The sequence below is a fragment of the Talpa occidentalis genome, unplaced genomic scaffold, assembly GCF_014898055.3.
Source record: "Talpa occidentalis isolate TD23 unplaced genomic scaffold, MPIMG_talOcc4v2.1 talOcc4.5, whole genome shotgun sequence".
Taxonomy (NCBI): Eukaryota; Metazoa; Chordata; class Mammalia; order Eulipotyphla; family Talpidae; genus Talpa; species Talpa occidentalis.
In genome coordinates this window covers 41,237,265-41,253,718 of record NW_023604861.1, presented here as the reverse complement: position 1 = coordinate 41,253,718, position 16,454 = coordinate 41,237,265, and the positions used below count along the sequence as shown (strand labels likewise).

The following is a 16,454-nucleotide window of genomic DNA, read 5'->3' as shown; positions in this document are numbered from 1 at the left end:
GCAAGCAACTATAGACCAGAGACACACTGCAGTGGGGGTTGGGGGAGGAGAAGAGGGATTAGGGTCAGAAAAAGGGGTTGGGAATTGTATGGGGAATATAACCAAAATGAAAATGCATACATTATGCAAAAATGAAAAACGATGTAAGAATTATATAAAATAAAATAATTCATAAAATAGAATAAAATAATTTAAATGCAAAAAAAGTATTTTCTTATGTTTTTATCTGGTAGTGTTATAGTTTTAGATTTCATGCTTAGCTCCCTTTTTACTTATTTTTTTTCTGGGACCCTCGCTGGCGGCTGGGGATCAAACTGGCGCTGTAGAGGCTGCAGGCAGCCTCACAACCCAACGCTCAACCACTGTGCCACCAGGGGAGGCCCTCATGCTTAGCGCTATGGATTACTTTTTTTGTATGTTTTGAGGCTCATCTAGTTATTACAGACTTATAGTTGTTTAAGTATAATTTGTGGAAAATATAAGTTATCCAATTACTATGATACCTTTATTGGAAATTGTTCATATATGTACACACATATTTCTCAATTCCTTATTCTATTTCATTGGTTTATTTATGTCTTTACAGTATTTCTTCATTTTCTTGATTATGGTAGCATATTTGTAAATTTTGATAATAGTTTCTGTAAATATTTCAGCTTTGTTCTTTTTAGAGATTGGCTTGATGACTTTTCATTTCCATGTAAATTTTAGAATCAACTGTTGTCACAAAAATCCTGCTAAGGGTTTGATTGGGATCTGTAGATCAACTTTGGAGCAGTTGACAGTTTAATGGTATTGGACTTCCAGCTCATGAACATGCAGCTTGAAATATCTCTTCATTTATATAGGTCTTTAGCTTATTCTCTAACATTTTCTGGTTTTCAATATAGAGGTCTTCCATATTTTTCATTATACTTACTTACTCTTTGAATACTTAATATTTTATGATGCTATTGTAAATGACATTTTAAACTTTATTTTCAATTATTCATTGTTGGCTTATAGAAATACAGTTGATTTTTATTTACAAAAATTCCTCACTTAACACGCATAAGTTCTTGGAAACTGAAACCTTAGGCAAAACTGCATAGCCTGGAGTGGGTCCTTGAATAAAGTTGTTTTATTCAATGTTGGCTTAAATTGATTTCTTCTCATCAACCTTTTAATGAAACAGCCTTGAACAAAACACAGTTATTTGAGGACTTGCTATAGTGACTTTTCTATCATTTTGCTTGTTAAAATTTTCAGCAAACCTGTAAGTATCTTCAGTTACTTCTAACTATGGCTTGTAATTTGGCCTCAGTCCTGGGAACATGAGAGATCTGAGATTTTTCAGGACATTTTACATGGTACAGAAGGAAGGACCAAGATGGTGCTGGAAGTGGGGCCTGTACATGGTGACTCTATGCCTCCTAGGACAAAGGAAGCTAGGGAGGGGGAAAGGAAGGCCATGGGATCCATTTTGTCCTTTAAAAAATTATTTGCCTTGTTTGCCTTGGTTAATCTTAGAATTCATTTTGCAAAGAGGCAATTTTAGACTCCTGGTAATGGAAGCTTCAAAATTCCAGTCAGAGTAGGCATTCCATTCAATTTTGGCAATTTCAGAGATATGGTTGTCCAAATTGGTTTTAAGAGTAGTTTGGGGAGTTCAAAAATTCCCCATAGTGACTTTTGGTTTTCTAAATTACTTTTGCTTAATTCAGCCTACTTGGCTAGAAAAGCAAATGAGGAAAGTCCACTGTATTTAAACATAGAACCGACAGACAGGTGCTTCTGGAGAGGTGGGTTGTCCTTAAAACATTTAGATAACTAGGAACCCATTTTTTTGGGAGCAAGGACAAAAATTTCTAAACAGCCACTTCCAATGGAACAGCACATTTCCAGAAATAAATCTGACCAAAGAACAACTGAGTACTCACAGAATCAGCACAATTCCAACAGGAATAACTCATTTCCAGAAGAAACCAGATCCAAGTGCCAACTGAAGGCTCGTACAGACATGACACAATCTCAATAGAAGCAGTCCAGGCTAAAAACAACTCAGACCAAAGGCCTGCACAATCCCAGTAAGGACTGACTGTTTCAGATGAATCATCCAAAGTCTAGTCTGTTCCATAGGAAAGCCTAATTTCCAAAGGGTTCAGGGCTGAATGCCAAACGGGTACTCTCAGAGAGGTCATGGCCTTTGACAAAAAGGAAAATTTAAAAAATCCAAAAAACCCAACAACCTGGACTTCTGAGACATCAAGTGACAAAGCTTGAGGTACTTAGTACCTCAAGTACCAGGGAAAGTGAGAATGCAGCAAGCTCTGTGCCTCTTTGGATGTGACCCCTTCTACCTACAGCCTTGGGGTTGCTGGGAGTGTTCTCTGGATCCCACACTGGCCACCAAATAATGGTTACCTTAAGCAAATGAGCAGCCAGTGATTTGACCAACAAAATGGGTTTACTGTGAATAAAAAGCAATTTGGAAAGTGTGGTCTCATGATGAAACATGCACACACTTTCCTAGAATAAAGAGTGAAGAGAATAAATCTTGTGTAGAGATTTTAGTGGAACTGTTTTGAATGAAGTGTCTGCTGGGAGTTGTAGGAAGTATAGTGACAATTCATGCTGGGTGGGGTTGCTCTCTCATCAACTGAGCCCTCCTCCTTCTGCACCCCGACCCCAAACACAGTATGGCTTCCCGGGAGTGGGCAAGTTCCTTCTCTTCAACTGGTTTCTGTAGTGTGTGCCGAGCGTGAGTGGGAGAACTCTGTGCTAGCCTCCCGACTTCATTGAAATGAGATTTCTGCGTATTAATTTTCATATGCCTTAACTATATGAAGTTTTGAGTTCCAGAATTTTGTGTATGTGTGATGTGTGTAAGGGTTCCCTTTCTTCCACAACTTTCATGCATTTCTTGTCTCTTGTCCTTGTTATTACTACTATAGGTTTTTTTTTTTTTTAAACAATAACTGTTTTTTTTTTTAAGATTTATTTATACAAGCACTGGGTACAGTCAGAAGCACAGGAGGGTGAGAGAATTCACCAGAGCCAGAGCGGGGAGCAGAGCAGGCAGAAGGACCGAAGTACACTGCTGAGGGGAGCAGCGGGCGGCAGGAGAGGTCTGCGTGCCATGTGGAACCCTCCTCCAGTGGCCGGGGAGCAGCCTGGGATCGAACCGGCTCTACAGAGGCTGCGGGAAGCTTAGCAATCCCGTGCTCCACCGCTGCGCCACCCGGGAGGCCCACTGTAGGTTGTTTTTGTTTCTCATGTTACATCTAGCATTTAATCGGCTCTTTGGGAATTAGATGTGTTGTATTATCTATGCATTTTAGAATTAGATAGGTTGTATTATCTATGCATTTTCTTTTTTTTTTTTTAAAGATTTATTTATTTATGCATTTTCTTTCAGCCTACTAGGGAAAGAATACAAAGTATTTGCTATAATTAGAGAGCATTGGGCCTGCTTGATTTGAGAAGCACTGCCCTATATACTCTACCTCTCTGGCCTCCCATGGAGTACTTGTCTGATTCCATCTACTATTTGCTACTGTCCACACTCCCTTGCTCTCTTCACACAGACCACACTGCCTTCCCAGCTGTTCCTTGGAAACTGCAGGGATATGCCCACCTCTGGACTCTAGTTTGTTTCCTCTGCTGGGACATTGCCCTTGGAGTAACCAATGTTTCATTCCCCTCAGCTCCTGGCTTAAATGCCACCTTCTCAAGGAGGCGTTCCCCAACCCTCCTATTTAAACTTTTTTTTTTTTTTTAATTTTAATTTGGAGGTTACGTTTTCACTCCTGTTGTCTTTTTTTTTTTAATAAATTTTATTTTTATATTCCCCATACAATTTGCAATCCTCTTATTTTGACCCCAATCCCTCCCCTCCTCACCCCCCACCCCCCACTCCTGTTGTCTTTTTGATAAAGCCATCCTACCAGGTATGAGGTGATATCTCATTCTAGTTTTGATTTCCCTTTCCTCCGTGATCAGTGAGGGTAAGCATATTTTCACTTGTCACACAAATTTTAGGATTTAAAAAAGAGTCTGTGAAAAATGCCCTTGCAATTTTGATAGGGATTGAATGTGTATAGTACTTTGGATAATATGGACATTTTGACATTGTTCTTTCTATCCATGATCGTGAAATATCTTTTTTGTTGTTGTTAAGTTTTACTTTCCTCAGTTTATTTCATCCATGTCTTATAATTTCCAGTGTACATATCTTTCATCTCTTTGATGAAATTGATTCCTAGGCATTTTATTCTTTTTGATGCTATTGTAAATGTTTTTTTCCCTTCATTTTTCTTTCTGATAATTTATTGTTAGTGTATAGAAATGCAACTGATTTTTGTGTGTTGACTTTGTATCCTTTAATTTTTATGTTGTATCCTTGTAACTTTATGAAATTATTAGTTTTAACAGTACTTTTGTGGAGCCTATAGAGTTCGCCTTCTCTATCCATGGATGATGGGTTCAGGAACCCCACAGATATCAAAATCTGCACATGTTCAAGTTCCTTATATAAATGACACAGTATTTGCAAGTAACCTATGTTAGATCCTCCAGTGTACTTTTAAATCATCTGCAAATTGCTTAAAATACATAATGTAATGTAAATGCTATATAAATAGCTGTTATATTGTATTATTTAGTGAATAATAACTGGAGGAAAATATACATGCTCAGTCCAAATGAAACGATTGTAGGCTTACCCACATATTAAATATCTCACTGCAGATAGGGCTATCAGCTGTATATATTATCATATCATCTGCACATAGAAACAGTTTTACTTATTCCTTTCCAATTTAGATATCTTTTATTTCTTTTTCTTGCCTAATTGCTCTGGTTAGGGCTCCCACTCCCATGTTGAATAAAAGGGGTAACAATGGGCATCCATGCCTAGTACCCGATCTTAGAGGAAAAACTTTTGGCTTTTCAGTGTTGAATATAATGTTATGGACTTGTCATATATTGCCTCTATTATATTGAGGCAAATTTCCCCAATACCCAATTTGTTGAGTTTATATTATGATGGGATGTTGAATTTTATCAAGTGCTTTTTCTGAACCTATGGAGATAATCATATGGTTTTTATTCTTCATTTTATTATTGTATTACATCACGTCTATTGTTTTGTTGATATAGGAAAGTTCAGGATCCATGGAATAAATTCTGTTTGACCGTGGGGTATACAATCTTTTTAATATACTGTTTAATTAGAATTTCCTCTGTGTGCATCAGGGATATTGGCCTATAACCTTCTTAGACTTTGGTGTCAGGGCAGCGCTGGCCTTGTAAGATGGCTATGGTCATGTTCCTTTCTCCTCTTTTATTTTCTTTAAGAATTTGGCAATGATTGGTATCATTCCTCTTTAAATGATATGGAATTCACCAGTGGAGTCATTTAGTCCTGGGCTTTTGATTTAGGGGAGGTTTTTTGATTACTAACACAATCTCCTAGTTCATATTTTCTATTTCTTTAGGATTTAGCTTTGGTAGGTTTCATATACCTAAGAATTTATTTTTTCCTTCTAGATTGTCCAAATTGTTTCCATACAATGGTATGTAGTAGTCTCTTATAATCTATTGTGTTTGTGTGGTATCATTGTAATGTTTCTTCTTTCATTTCTAATTTCATTTATTTGAGTTCACTCTTTTTCTCTTTGTGAGTGCAGCTAAAGTTTTGTCTATTGTGTATATTAAAAAACAACCAAGCAGCTTTTAGTTTCATAGATCTGTTTTATTGTCTTTTTAGTTTTTATTGTATTTATTTCTGCTCTCATCTTTGTTATATCCTTTCTTTTACAAAGGATATAACAATTTTATTGAGAAATCATTGACATACATAATCGTGGAAGTTTAAGGCACACAGAATGATGGTTTAATTTAGATATATTGTGAAATGATAACCACAATACACCCTCCTTTTTGTGTAGATATGAGAAAGAAAAAAGAAATGAAGAAGAGAAACAGGGCCTCCCTGGTGGTACAAGGGCTTAAGCATAGCACTGTGAAGCTATCCACAGCCTCCATCCCCTACCAGCCAGGGAGATACCCACAAGGCGGCAGACCTCTCCCGTCTTGCCCGCTGCTCCCCTCAGCAATGTATTTCAGTCTGTCTGACTGTGCTGTTCCCCATTCTGTCTCTGGTGACTCCTTTCCTGCCCCACACCTCTGGCCTGTACCCTAGTTCTTTTATGAATAAATAAATAAATCTTAAAAAAATGAAAAAGAGAAACAAATTTCCCTTTGTGAGTAACTCTTAGGATTTGCTCTTAACAAGATTCCTATGTATCTGTCATGTAGCAGTGTCAGCTGTGATCATCATATTGCACATTACATCCTTTGTTCTTATCTCAAAGGTGGAAATTTTTACCTTTTGATCACTTTCTTCCAATTTTCTTCCCTATCCCTTCTGCTTCTGATAACCACAAGCCTGATTTTTTCTTCTGAGTTTTTTTCTTGTCTTGTTTTCTTTTTCGCTTCCACATATAAATAAAATTGTATAGTATTTTATTTGTCTTCTCTGATTTATTTCACTTAGCATAATGCATTCAAGGTTTATCATGTTGTCACAAATGATAGGAAATAATATAAACTTCCATTATTATCTATGGAGGGGAATATCTACATACCTATGTATCTCATAATATCTTTAGCCACTCATCCATTGTGCGTCATTGGTCACTTACGTTATTGCCATGTCTTGGCTATAGTAAATAATGCTGCAACCAATATGGGCATGTGGATACCTTCTTGGGTTAGTGCTTTTGTTTCCTTTGAATCTATTTCCAGAAGTAGAACTGCTGGGTCATATGGTAATTCTATTTTTAATTTGATTCTCTGTGCTGTTTTCCATAGTAACTATACCAATTCACAGTCCCACCAGCGTTGTACAGGTGTTCTTTTTCTTCACATCCACACCAGCATTGCTTATCTGTCACCTTTTTGATGATAGCCATTCTAACAAGCATGAGTGACATCTCTTTCCCTAATGGGTACTGATATTGAGCATATCAGTTGGCCTTTCCTTTCTCTTCTCTGGAGAAATGTCTAGTCAGGTCCTTTTCCCATTTTTTAATTTGGTTATTTTTTCCCTATTGAGTTGTATGAATTTTATATATATATATATATATATATAATATATATAGGATTTTAATCCCTTATCTGATACATATTTTGTAGATATTTTTCCTCATTCCATAGTTATCTTTTCATTTCATTGATGGTTTCTTTTGCTGAGCAGAAGCTTTTTAGTTTGATTTATTCCCACTTGTTTATTTTTGGTTGCGTTTCTTGTGTTTGAGGTGTCATATCCAGAAAATCATTACCAAGACCCATGTCAAGGAGCTTTATTTCTACATTTCTTCTAGGAGTTTCATGATTTCAGGTCTTACATTTATATCTTTAATCTATTTTAAGAGTTTTTGACCAATAAATTATTTAGATTGGTATTGCTAAATTTCCAAATATTATTTTGGGGGGAATTTCTTTACCTCTTATTATTACTTTCTAATTTAAGTGCTTTGTGGACAGATAATATATTTTGTATGATGCTGAAAAAATTAACAATTATTTTATGTTCCAATATATATAGTCTTTTCTGTTGAATATTCTTCAACATTCTTGCCATGAATGAGTATATTGTGAATTCTACAGGTTGAGTTTGGTATCCTATATGATTTTTTAGATAAATTTGGGAGATAGTGTTCAAATCCTATATATCCTGGGTTTTTTTTTTTTTTTTTCTTTTTATCACCTCTGGGGAGAGAGATGTTAAAAATCTCCAACTATGTGTGAAGTTTTTGATTTCTTCCCTTATTTCTGCCAGGTTTTTTTTTTTTGCTGTATGTATATTAAAATTCATAGTACACTTCTATTTTCATCTAAAGTCTATATATTGCATTATTAATCCAACAGTTCTCTATGTAATACTTTTATTATCTGTGAAATGCTGCATTTTTCTCTGTTAATATATTTGACTTGACATATGCTTTGAAATTTATGTAACTATACCAGCTTTGTTATCTTTCACATATGCGATGTATAGTTTTTCTCCATTCTGTTTTTTAACCTATGTCTATACATATAAAAGACATTTTTTTTTTTTTTGGTGGAACCTGTAATTGTTTGCTTCCTTATCTTATTTGACAGTCCATGCCATGCTATTTAATGATTTATTCTATTAATACTTAATGTAATTATCAATATTTACATTTACATATGCAGTCTTGCCATTTGACTTCTATTTGTACCTTCTACTTTATGTTTTTGTTTTTTCTCATTTTGTCTTTTTTGACTAGTTGAATATTTTTGGTATCCCATTTTATATCCTATTTTATTTTAGCTGTATTCTGTTATTTTTATGGTTTATCTGGAGATCACAACATTCTACTTTATCTCACTTAACCTTCAATTAACCTCATAAAATGCATATAAAATGGCAGACCCTCACCATAAGACACTTCTTTTGACCCTTGTACTATTTTTGTTTGATTTTTTTCTACATATGTTATAAACCCAACAATGTTTTGCTATTGTTTTTGTATTCATGACTTTTAAAAAATTGAAGTGCAAGGTATAGTATTTTAAATTTGCCCATATATTAATATCTTAATATTCATTTTACAGATTTTTATATTCAGTATATCAGAAAAATCTCAGCATTACCACTTTTTTAAAAATTTTTTAAATTTTTATTTATATATTTTTTACATCATTGTTCATTTTTAAACAAAGTTTGCTTCCCTTCTCCCCCAGCTGTAGTCTCCATAGAATTTCCTTCTCCAATGCACCTGTGCACCATCACCTCAGTCCCCTGTGCTCCTTCTTTCCTCCCTCTGATTCCTCTCCCTCCTCCTCCCCTGCAGGATGTCTCTGATTTGTAATTGTCTGTTTTTGTTTTGTTTTGTTTTGTTTTGTTTTGTATTGTGATTATTTTTCCCCTGATGTCTTAGTTCGTTCCCCTATATTGCTACTGCCAATGAAACCATCTGCTATTTTTCTTTTTCCCTCTGACTTATTTCACTGAGTGTAATTCCTTCTAGCTCTGCCCATGTTGCTGTGAATGGCATGAGTTTATCTTTTTGATTGCTGAGTAATATTCCATTGTATATACGTACCACATCTTCTTGATTTAGTCATCTATTTTTGGGCATTTGTGTTGTTTCCAGGCTTTACCTATTATAAATAGTGCTGCAATAAACATAGGGGTAAAGATATTCTTTAAATTATTTTGGCTTTGTAGTCATAGTTATTTCAAAGGTTCTTTGTCTGCAAATATTTTTATGTTGCCTTAGTTTTTTAAATGAAATCTATTGAAAAGTATCTCTTTCCAGATAATCTTAGTTATGATTTTCTTTCTTTTTTTTAATAATAAATTTTATTTTTATATTCCCCATACAATTTCAACCCCCCCATTTTGACCACAATCCCTCCCCTCCCTCCACCCCCCCCCCAAAAGTGTCTCTTGTTCATAGATTTTTGTTGATTTTGATTTTCACTTTCTTATAGTTATTCATTTTCCTGGTCCCTTATTTAAGTTTTCTAGATTCCTGCTATGAGTGAGGACACAGAAACATCAATTCCAAAGAACACCTGCACCGCTATGTTTATAGCAGCACTGTTTACAATAGCTAAGCTTTGGAAACAGCCCAAATGCCCAAAAATAGATGACTGGATCAAGAAGATATGGTACATATATACCATGGAATATTACTCAGCATTCCAAAAAGATAAACACATGCAATTTGCAGCAACATGGATGGCGCTGGAAGGGATCATGCTCAGCGAAATAAGCCAGAAAGAAAAAGAAAAATACCGGATGATTTTCTTTCAATTCGTTGAAGATGCCATACCATTTATCTCCTAGCCCTCATTATTTCTAACAGGAAATTTGATGTTTTCTTTATTTTGAATCTCTTCTATAGGTTGTCTTGCATTTCTTCTACCTTAATAAAAATTTATTGATTAACAATTCTTGGGCCTCCCCGGTGGCGCAGTGGTTGAGCACTGGGTTGCAAAGCTGCCCGCAGCCTCTGCAGCGCCGATTCAATCCACGGCTGCTCCCCGGCCGCTCCCCGGCCACCGGAGGAGGGTCCCACATGGCACGCAGACCTCTCCTGCCGCCCGCTGCTCCCCTCAGCAGTGTACTTTGGTCCTTCTGCCTGCTATGCTCCCTGCTCTGGCTCTGGTGAATTCTCTCACCCTCCCGTGCTTCTGACTGTACCCAGTGCTTGTATAAATAAATAAAAATAAATCTTTAAAAAAAAATTCTTAAAAAACAAAAACAAAACAAAACCAAAAAAAAAAAAAAAAAAACCAATACTGCATGTTTTGGGGCAGTACCCTCATTTTTCATTTTTTTATTGTATTACGATTATGATTTTTGCAAGTTGTGGTTTTCTTTTTATTTATTATTGATGTCATTGTTGTTTTCTTAATGTTTATAGATTTTTCAACCTTCATTTTTTCCCAGGTGGTTTACTTTTCTCATCTATCTCTTTTTTCCAGAGGGATTTTCAGTTATAAGTATTTAACACTATTTTGTGATACTGCTCAGGTTATTGAGACTATAATAATATATTTTTTTTAATTTATGTCTGACTTTGTGTTTCATGACTTTTACTTTTATTGACCTCATCTTAAGTTTTTTTGTCTTTTCTTATGGCCAATCTGCTATTAATCATAATCATTAAAAAATTTTCAATTTCAGATACTATATTTGTTCAGTTTAGGGTTTCCATGTGTCCCGTTATTACAGGTATTATAACTTTCCTGAATTCCCCATCTAGTCATTCTTTACACCCAAATTCTCTCATAGATTTTGTAACATCTTTATCTTAGTTATTTTAAATGTTTTTTTGATAATTCCAAATTCAGAGTTGTTCCTATTACCTGAATTTTCTCTTCATCTTGTCACATTTTACTGATTGTCATATTTAATGAATTTTTATTGCATGCTGCTGTCAAGGCTGATAGGTTATGAATACTCAGGTTTATGTTATTTTCCTTTGATCACTCCCGTGTTGGGTTGGAGCAGCGACTTCTGTTGCACAATGACCATATTAAAATTGTGGAAGCTTGTTCCTAGACTTTTGTAGGGTAAGGAAAAATGTCGGGCTTTTCTGCCCTCCCACCATTGGGATAGATGATGGATCCTTGTGGTCCTGAATGCATGCCTGATGGCGGGCACCTGGAGTAGGATGTGGGCATTAGGTAGATGGGATTCACCTGGGCTGAGACTGGGCTTTTAAGGCAGTGTCACGGGGATGCCAGTAGAAGCTGAAAGAGAAGCTGAGAAAGAAGCAGAAGCAGAAGCCGAGAGAGAAGTAGAGAGAACACCAGAGATCCCAGATAGAGTGAGGATTTTCTGGGGGCTGGGAGGACTGCCAGCCTCCCGGCCCCCCAGCACCCTTTCCTGCCGTATACCTGGTAATTCAAAAAAACCCCTGCAAAACCACTGAAGACTCCGATTCTTCCTTTACCGGGTCTGCTGGATCATAGAAAACCTGCACCGTGTCCGTTCTTGATCCTTACAAGTTTATCAAGGATAGGTCTATTTTGGTTTTTTTCTTTTGAAAAATGGTCCTTCATCGGATAAATAGTCTTTCATAGTCTTTTATTCTAAGTTGTGACCTTTCTGTGGTATCAATAAAATGCCCTGGTTGTTTCCTAAACCTCACCTAAACTGACATTTGAATTGCAACTTTTGTTTCCTCTGAGTTGAGCTGCTTCTAAAACCTCTATTGGATTTCTTCAGCCTTATGTTGGTTAGTTTTCTCTTGTTCACTTTGGACTTTTGCCCCATGCATATACAATTAAATAATCAGTCGAGGATTTAGATGAAGAGTGTAGGTTTTGGATTCCCCCTCTATAGATTTCTTCTTTCTTGAATCTGTCTCCAGCCACATTTACAGTGCTCTGGCACCCTCAGATTCTGTCTTCTGACTTCCCAGGCCAAAAAGGCTATGGATTTCTGCTTGAATTCTAACTACATTGCTCTTGGGGAAAGACATAAAAGATCTTAGCCATTGTGGTTTCCTTCTCTCAAAGGTCAGCTCTCCTTTTTGTTTGGTTTCCCTCTAGCACCTTCAAAGACTTGTTTTTATATTTTGTGTTGGATTTATATTTATTTTCATCAGGAGGCTCAGTCTGATAAAAGCTCCTCTACCATTATTAGAAGTCAGAACTACTCTAAAGGTCTTGATTGGTGAGTTTAAACTATCTAAAATGACTTTATGTGCTATTATATCATCCTTGTTTCTTCCATTTTATTCATATTTTATACTTATTTTTTTCATTTTGTTTTTTTCTTTTCCTTTTCTAATTTTCTTTGACTATATCAAATTATCTTTGTTTGAAATATATTCATTTAGTTTTTTTTTTCCTTTAGGTATCACTTCTTTAACTTCATAAAATATAATTTCTGTCTCTCAGTTTCTTAATTTTAGCTTTAACCATGACTATCAAGAAAAATACAACAGTATACCTGACTTTTGTAGCTTTCCCTTCTCTGTAATTTTTGTATTTTGGAATTTATTTTTTTGATACTAAAGATATTTTCTTCATATTTGGGCATGGGGAAGGTATGCTTTAGTTTACCATGTTCCATTAACTGCATATAGTTGTCTTTTAAATAAAATATATCCCATTAGATACAAGTTTATGTTTTTTAATATAAAATAGATAAGCTAATAAACTTCAGGAGGAAGGTGAATATATAATTGATGAACAGTATATATTTTTTAATCAGTTATTCCTTTTTTTTTTTTTTAAAGATTTATTTATTTATTTTTACAAGCACTGGGTACAGTCAGAAGTGCGGGAGGGTGAGAGAATTCACCAGAGCCAGAGCAGGGAGCAGAGCAGGCAGAAGGACTGAAGTACACTGCTGAGGGGAGCAGCGGGCGGCAGGAGAGGTCTGCGCGCCATGTGGGACCCTCCTTCGGTGGCCGGGGAGCAGCCGGGGATCGAACCGGTGCTACAGAGGCTGCGGGCAGCTTCGCAACCCAGCGCTCAACCGCTGCGCCACCAGGGAGTCCCTCAGTTATTCCTTTTTGAACCAATATTTGTGGAAAACAAATAAGAGTCCTGATTTGGAATTTAAGGTAAGTTATTTTAACTCTGAGCAGATTACCTATTTTTTTTTTTTAAAGATTTATTTATTTATTTATTTATACAAGCACTGAGTACAGTCAGAAGCACAGGAGGGTGAGAGAATTCACCAGAGCCAGAGCGGGGAACAGAACAGGCAGACTGACGAAGTACACTGCTGAGGAGAGGTCTGCGCACCAACAGATCACCTATTTATTATAAAAATTGCCTTGAATGTATTAGCTACTAAGCAAATATTCACCATTAAGAAAATGTTGATGTAGTATGTAGAATTAGATTAGGAATAGGAACATCACTGGGACTTTTGGTAATAGATTGAAGACAGATGAGTGATGCTGCAAAGATGCTTACAAGAGGTAACAGTAATACCAGCTGAAACTGCCTGGATTTGAGGTCTGATGAGTGGGCTAGCCTCACTACCTTTGGTGTCTACCTTTGTCCATAATCATAAAAGAAGAGAAAAAGCAAACAGAAAATGCGTGGGATAATAGAAAGAAGAGAATTTATTGAGTGGAACAGTTATCCCATACTCTCTGTGTTTCTACAGAGGGGAGAAAATTTGCTAGAGGGAAGAATGATATGGAAAGTACAGTATACATTTCGTCAACTCTCACTTAGCTATTCTTTTGAGGCGTTGGCATTACCTGAGAGATGAATTAGGGATTAGGAAATCTGCAAGCCCTGGACTTTCACATCTTCCCACCAGTAGTTTCCTAGTTATCCCAGTGGGCAAGTTTAATCTTGCAATAGAATATTGCAAGATTTGCCTTATTTTGCTTGGAACTTAAGAGGATATTATTTATCAGTCTTTTAAAATCCAGCATTATAATTTGTGCCCAGTTAATTTGTGCGATGATCAAAATGATAGCAATATTTCAGAGCACTAAAAAGGGAACAAACTATTAATTACAACAGCTTGGATGAATAAAAGGGCACTATACTGAGTAGGAAAAAAGCCACTCCTAACTGCCTATGTAGTATATGACCTATTTCCATAATATTCTTGAAATAATATAATTATGGTAATGGAGAACCCATTAGTGGTGGCCAGGGGACAGGGTTGGAAGGGTAGCATAAGAGAGTTCCTGGTGGGGATAGAACTGTGTCTTGATAGTAGTGGTGGTTACATGAATCTACTAAGGGGATAAAATTGCCTAAAACACACACACACCCACCCCTGTAAAAGCTGGTAAAATCTGAATAAAACCATAGTCTGTATAAGAGTATTGTACTAATGTAGTTTCTTTTTAATCTATATAAGTTTTTTAATTTTTTAAATCAATATAATATCTTTTTAAATTTTGTTATTTTATATATTTTTTACATAATTTTTCATTTTTGCACAATGTATGCTTTTTCATCTTGATTATAGTCCCCATACAATTCCCACCCCCCTTGTTTTGATCCTACTCCCTTCTCCCTTCCCCCCACCCCTGTTGTGTGTCTCTGGTTTATAGTTGCTTGTTGATTTTGATTTTTACTTCATTATAATTAGTCTTTTTCCTGGTCCCTTATTTAGGTTTTCTAAATTCCTGCTGAGTGAGACCATCTGGTATTTTTCTATTTCTCTCTGACTTATTTCGCTGAGCATGATCCCTTCCAGCTCCATCCAAGTTCCTGCAAATTGCATGAGTTTATCTTTTTTGATTGCTGAGTAGTATTCCATTGTGTATATATACTGTGTCTTCTTGAACCAGTCATCTATTTTTGGGCATTTGGGTTGTTTCCATAGCATAGCTATTGTAAACAGTGCTGCTATAAACATAGGGATGCAGGTCCCCCTTTGAATTAATGTTTCTGTGTCCTTTGGGTAAATACCTAGGAGTGGAATTGATGGATCATATGGAAGCTCCATCTTTACTGGACTGAAGAATCTCCACACAGCACTCCATAGTAGTTGGACCAGTTTGCACTCCCACTAGCAGTGCAGGAGAGTTCCTTTTTCTCCACATTCTTGCCAACATTTGTTGTTGCTAGTTTTGATAATATGTGCCATTCTCACTGGTGTAAAATGGTCTCTCATTGTAGTTTTGGTTTGCATTTTCCTGATGACAAGTGATGTTGAACATTTTTTCATATGCCTGTTGGCCATTTGCATTTCCTCTTGGGAGAAGTTTCTTTTTAGCTCTTCTGCCCATTTTTTGACTGGGTTGTTTACTTTGTTTTTGTTGAGTCTTGTCAGCTCTCTGTAGATTTTTGTCATCAGTCCTTTATCATTAGTGTTGATTAGTGTTGTCTGCAAAAATTTTCTCCCAATCCATGGGGTTTCTCTTTGTTTTGGTTATGGTCTCTTTTGCTGTGCAGAAGCTCTTTAATTTGATGTAGTCCCAGCTGTTTATCTTTGCCTTCACTATCACTGCTTTGGGTGATGTGTCTTTAAAGATGTTACTGAGATGTATGCCATGTAGTGTTTCGCCTGTATTTCCTTCTATATATTTTAGGGTTTCAGGTCTTATGTCTAGTTCTTTAATCCATTTTGAGTTGGTTTTTGTGTAGTTTCTTACATTTGATATTGTACTATAGTTATGTAAGATGTTGCCATTGAGGGGAAGCTGGACTAAAGGTACATAGAACTCTGCACTATTTTTGTAAGTTTCTGTAAGTTGATAATTATTTCAAAGCTTTAAAAAGCGTACATACACTGTCACTGTTTCTTCTTCAACCAAAAGATAACAAAGGAGCTTATAAAGCCGGACATGCTTTGAGGGCCTTTGCAGTAATACATTTTGTCCCAGTTAAAGTCATGACACAAATAACCTTGAGAACTCAAGAAGATAATCTAGTAAATAGTGAATCTTAACAATCCATTTGTATCTTCTGAAGTTTTTTTTTTTTTTTAAATCAAAAGCAGAATTTATTTCTGCCCTTATTAGATGTGATTGTTGAGTGCTTTGCTTCCTGGTTTAAAACTCAAGACCACGGCGCTCAGACTTTATTGTGAGTGTACAAATTCATTTACATTTATCACTGAGTCTAATAAAAATCAAGATGCTTCTTAAAAACAAATGATTGTTTTTTGGGGAAAAAGTGTGGACTTCTTAGAAACAATAGTTTTGGTAGTTATTATTCACTGCACAGGTATTAGCCAGTGTTCACTCTTTAGCATTAGTATATACTTCAAGTCCCTAAATATTCAAAACATGAACTAATTTTCTTCATTATTGAAATCTCTGTATGCAAATGCAGTAGCATTTGAAAGCTAATCTCCCTATGTGCCAGAGTAATTACAGCAAAGTAAATAATCTCGTGTTCTTATTCCCTATAGAAATGGTTTAATATCTTATCTTTTAAAACTGGTTTTCATCTCATTCAAGAAGGCTGAGAAAAATTCTTTAGTATTCAGT

General features: G+C 35.9%; 1 protein-coding gene across 15 annotated transcripts in view; it reads left to right on the top strand.

Annotated features, from left to right (window-relative positions):
* Positions 1–16,454, top strand: part of ENOX1 (ecto-NOX disulfide-thiol exchanger 1) — a 522,650-nt gene that overhangs the window by 71,649 nt on the left and 434,547 nt on the right. Inside the window, exon 1 of one of the 15 annotated variants that reach the window (XM_054701767.1) lies at positions 3,103–3,234. The exons of the other annotated variants lie outside the window; for them this stretch is intronic. The gene's annotated coding sequence lies outside the window, so the exon portion shown is untranslated. Of the gene's footprint in view, positions 1–3,102; positions 3,235–16,454 lie in introns of those variants that run through there. 15 annotated transcript variants of the gene reach the window in all.